We start from the raw sequence: 5,773 nt of genomic DNA, 5'->3' as shown, positions 1-5,773 counted from the left end.
CTTTCTTTGGATTACCTACGTTTTTGGCATCAACTGTCAGTGTATGTGATGACTGCATATGCACATATTCAGGGACATCTCCAGATACCAAGAGATCAAAAAAGAAAAATTTGCATAGCCGTGGCATTGGGTTGTAATGTTTGCTACACGCGGCCGTGGCCGCGGGGAATGGGCCTTTGAAATGTCAGCAAAATAACCGTAATGTATTTAATTCCAGCTGTGTTTTCAGAACTCTAGTTGCTTTTTTTATTTCTGTTACTGATTTAGGCACTTCTGTCTGGCCACTGGTCTGGCGTAGTGTGTACATTCTACGTGAAAGCTATTTTGCCTATCACGTCAAAATCGAAACTGAACCGAAACTATGAGCAGTTAGGCTGTGGAGCTGTGATGGCTGTGGAGTGACTGCGATAGTTTGCTGGGCAGTTTGATTTGCTTCTGCATATTTATCCATGGAAATGTTGCGATCAAACTAGTTTTATTGATCAGTTTGTTCGCTCGAGAATATTACGGTGTCGTCCAAGTATATGGTATCGCGTGTCAGGAAAAGGAACGAGGACCGATCACCGGCATCAGCATTTTTTTTATGCTGTTGACTGGATTCGGTCATTCCAGCTCGCATAGGTGACGCAGCGGCAGTGCGACATGGTGGACGAGGCGGTGATGGCGCTGACGCCATAGCGTGTGTCTCTATGGGCCTCCTGCACGTTTGCAAACAAACGAGGTGGCACTGCAGCCGCTAGCGGGCTCACGGTAGGCAAAAGGCCAGGGAGTGGTGTCACGGAGAGGTGTTGAGCGCGAGTTTTCAAGGCTTGTAGGCGCGTTTTCCGTTTCTGCGAATCACAGCAATTGTTGATGCTTTCAACTTAGCAATTTCTCAAAGTAGACGAGGTCGCGTTGGCCACGTGCGGCGTATTCAGAGAAATAGTTCGTCACTGTGTATTGTATATATGGTTAGTAGTAAACAAAGCGTTTCTGCCGTTGATTTCTACGCTAGGCATTGAATAAAATAATGAATTTTAACACTCTGCTCTAGCCAGAATGGTTTTACTTTGGGACAATAGTGAGGGGAAACGCTGGCGTTGTTTTGGCGGAGCAGACTTGTGCTCATCGTCTGTTGACACATGTGTCGCGCAGTGCGAATAGTGGGGACAGCATCATGTCCCCGATCGTCTGCCTCGCTTAAGCGCTGTTTTTAGTCGCAAAATCACGCACCAGCCAGACTGACTTCTCTCCCCCTTTGTTAAACTGGTCAATTAGGTGGAAATTCTTAATTTCTGCAAATATTTTCTTTTTTTAATAGCCCTGGAGTCTTCTGTTTCGTGAAGAAAAATTATAGCCACATATTCAGTAGAAATTTATAAATTACGCTTTTTACATGTGTGGTCGTCGAAAATTGTGAGGTAATTTCTTTGACGTTTGCATTGATTTCAGTGCCGCATTTCTTTGACCAAAGAGAAGCCGAAGAGGCCATAAACGAGGGAATGAATTTTAAGGTTCGTTTTCTGACCTTTCACATTTTCTGCGATTGATCGGCATCGCTCACACCTTCGTAATATAACGTATGAAAATAGAATGATTCAATTTGTCGCGATTCCCGAGGCACTGAGGAGTGTAATAAATCTCTAGAAATTTTTTTCGAATACATGCAATACTATGTTAGTTATTTTTGCAAGAAACGTTTTCATGTAGCTATGCATGCATAAGTACTGATCATCTAAGAACTAATCGCGTCACCACACAGAACAGGGCTTTGTGAACATGCTGGCATAAAAAGAATTTGCGCACTTTCTACTCAATTATTAAGACCTTGGGATGACTTGACGAGGGTGTTAATTATAATTACCTAAGAACTGCACCAGGTATAGCTAGAAATAAAAGGCATTACTGTAACAAGCGTAGCAATTTCATATTTGCACCAAATTTAGTTGCATATCGCATGCATAAATAACGAAAGCACTTTTCATTGCCGCGTCCCCTCTTAATATCGCTACGTGTCTGTTAGTAGCATGCCTGAGGCTGCTTAATTCTTTCCAAGCAAGCTTCGCTATCATGTACTACCTCATGAAACACGACACATGCATGATGCAATGAAAACGCATGTGGCTTTTAGCGCACAAGGTAAGCACGCCAACGTGATCGACCGCGCAAGATTGCGTGACACAACTGACCAGACTGCTTTCTACTCGAATAAAATAATTTCGTCGCAGTATCAAGAAACAGTTTCAAGTAAATATTAAATGCCATATAGCGTGCCATTAAAAGATGCTGTGCTGTTAACAAAAGAACGCATTCCTTGGGTGTCGTGAACCTGCCGGCGCCCCGGTCAGACCGGCTCAAGGTGATAAATACGTGTGCAGCTACATATGTCCTTTTTTTCTTTTAACAGTTATAAGCGTACTATGCTGATGTGCAGGTGAATGAACGCAGTAAATTGCATGCTATTAAGTACATTGAGTGGCAGTGCCTATCGATATCGACTCCCAGACTTCGCGCTTTACTACCGCGGCCAATTCCCCGTTAGCTGCAGTTTCCTAATGCGGTATTTATTTGCAAGAAACCTATCGAGGCCAATTAAATTTTCCTTTTAATGCTACTACGCGGGTCCAAGAGTGACGGAGCTGGTCAATACATGCTGCTTCTGCAGTGCGAAGGCATGATGCAGCCGCCGGTAGCTGCGGTAGGCACGTGCAGGCGGTTGCCTACCATGTGAAAGTCGCTGCCGACATCAGCGCCACCGCATCTTCGTGATGTCGCGGGGTGGAAAGCGGCTTCTTGACGGTGTGGCATCTTTCGTGTGATTTTTAGAGTCTAGATAAGCAGCAGTAAATGATTCTTGGTTATTAATAAGGTCCTATGCTTAAGTATGGCTGCATTACAGGCTCAAAATAAACTTTTATCAACATGAGCATGGAATCGCTGGTTATAAAGTGCCGCAAAAACTGTCGGCGTTGAAACTTGCGAGCTCAGCATAGTAAAGTGCGACAAACGCTTTGAACTGTAATTTTTTGCGCGTTCACTTTTCTTGTTTTAACGGCACTCAGCCGAAAACAGAAAGAAACTACTTTAATGACCCAGACAGTCTGACGCTATATTTGGTGTCTACACGAGTGCGGCCCTTACCCGCATAAATATATGGTAAGTGTATTTATTGCGCGCTGATCTTTTAAGGACACCATTGAAAACAAAAAAAAATCAGCAGTTGGTAACACGGTCCGCGGCATGATATAACTGCACTTACCAATTATAACAGAGATCAAAATCAACTTTTCAATGTTGGGCTGTATCAAACAAGCCAGAAAGATCAAAATCCTTGAGCCTACAATTTCGACCCGTGATTGGCTGCTTGTTTAGGTAAACAGAAAAGTTTTACCAGTGGTCTATATTTTCTCACGGAGAAATTCTGTTCGGTGCTCCTGAATGTGGGCGGAGCTATAGCCCATATCCGACTATAGCCCATCTGCAGCGCACGTTGCTCACATATCCACGGTAATAGAAGAGACAATGTAGCTGTTGTATGAAGCGGCAGCCAGGGGGGTCATTCGATCGAACTTTTCAGTACAGCCGAAATTAGCGCTCAAAATGTGTTTTTGGCTATAGCAGGGGACCCGCCGCGGTGGCTCGAGTGGTTAGGGCGCTCGGCTACTGATCCGTAGTTCCCGGGTTCGAACCCGACCGCGGCGGCTGCGTTTTTATGGAGGCAAAACGCTAAGGCGCCCGTGTGCTGTGCGCACGTTAAAGATCCTCAGATGGTCGAAATTATTCCGGAGCCCTCCACTACGGCACCTCTTTCTTCCTTTCTTCTTTCACTCCCTCCTTTATCCGGCTCTTCCCTTACGGCGCGGTTCAGGTGTCCAACGATATACAGTATTGTGCGTTTTTATCGTGAAGTCTTTCAAAAGTTTCCCCGCCTCAACCGTTGGCTCATTTGTGATGAAACTGCACACAGAACTTGCGTATTATGGTAACTTTTGTATCGTAGCAAGTCTGACAACGGTACTTACTTAGTTGAGCCGTGCATGATGCGAAAACGCAATCGTCTACGTAGAGATCGGCGAACCAAAACCCACAAACGACGTTTTTTTCGCTGAATAGCGGCAGTGGCGCCATCTGTTTCGGGAGTCGAAAGCGTCACGACAAGGCCGCTGAGGCGAGTGTTGCAAGAAGCGCGGGCCCTTTGAATATGCCGTTCCGGCCGTTTCGGCACACATAACAGCTCGAGGATTCGTCAGCCGAGCAGGGGACGCTGTCGTTGCTGAGAGTTTTTCGAAGGACGGCCTATCATCTTTTCACGATATTACTAATCATTTTAAACTTGAAAGGTGGATATTCCCTCCTCCAGACAAAGCCTTTAATAAGGAGCAGGAGACCACTTAGAGGCGACTCCAGACGCGATCCTTCATGACGCCTTACCTGTTGTCAAAATTCTACCCTGGTGAATACGACCCTGCATGTACATTATGTGGTGATTTAGCCACTTATGATCACCTATTGTGGAATTGTAAAGAGGAGCCGCCCCCGAAATCTCTAATGCAGGTTCCTACTCTCGAGCAGTGGGAGGCCGTGTTGGTCAGCTCAGACTTGGGAGTTTAAACCCGGGTCATTGAATGGGCTACCCAGGTCGCTGTCAGCCGTGGACTGATAGCCACCTAGCACGGATCGTCTGCATTCTGCCTTTTCTGACGAATTAAATGTTTTCCATTCCAATCTGCTTCAACTGAAGCGCTTACAACATTTTCGGCTAACTGAGCGGAAAAAATATCAGAACAACTGATTTAACGAGGCTTTCTTTTTCAAAGAATATTGTTTGCAACGCTCGTCTCGGCTGTCGTTACGCTTTCCACTGCCGAAAACAGATGGCGCCACGGCCGCCCTTCAGCGAAAAAACGTCGTCTGCAGGGTTTGGTTCGCCGATGTCTACGTAGATGATTACGTTTTCGCATCATGCACAGCTTAACTCAGTAAGTACCGTTGTCAAACTTGCTACGATACAAAAGTTACCATAATACGCAAGCACTGTGTGCAGTTTCACCGCAAATGAGTCAGCGGTTGAGGCGGGGAAATTTTTGAAAGTCTTCACGATAAAAACGCACAATACTGTATATGAGACAGATACTGCGTCATTTCCTTTCCCCAAAAGCCAATTATTATTATTACTAGCAGGGGAAAACGCTGTGATCGAGTGAGCAGGCGACAGTTGCCAAGAAGCGTTTGCGGTTATTCATCCACTAAATGAAGGTACAGTTGTGGAGTTCTTGCCGTTCATATCGACATTTAGCAATCACACTGCGGCCAGAAAGCCGTGTTTAATCTAGAGAATGGACTGAAGCTTGATAAAAAATCCTTGCTTTATGCAAATTAACGTCCGCCTTAAAATATAACTAGTATACCTCATATCAGCTAAGTGTTTAAGCACTGCGCTGCTTTCATGCAGCTGTAATAGGCTGCGTTGGTAGCATGAACAAAACTCTGAATAAGAATGCATTGACGACACAGTGTCGTGGCACCAACGTGTACGTCGCTGATTAATAGACGGTTCATTGGGCTGAAACTCGTCACCAACATGCATAATGAACTTAATCACCGCTTTTTGAATTCTAGTGTTCGCAGAAACAACATCCTTGCTATTTGGAATGTTCGCACAATGTAGAATAACAGAATGTGCTCATTTTTGACGCGTATCTTAGCTCCAAACCACTGCGATTGCACGCGCCGCGCAGAGTGATCGCCGACTCGCCGCTTCAGGAAGAGGCCGCATGGCGCCACCACCGTCGCT

Source organism: Amblyomma americanum, chromosome 3 (genome assembly GCF_052857255.1).
Source record: "Amblyomma americanum isolate KBUSLIRL-KWMA chromosome 3, ASM5285725v1, whole genome shotgun sequence".
NCBI lineage: Eukaryota > Metazoa > Arthropoda > Arachnida > Ixodida > Ixodidae > Amblyomma > Amblyomma americanum.
This window is presented reverse-complemented; position numbering follows the sequence as displayed.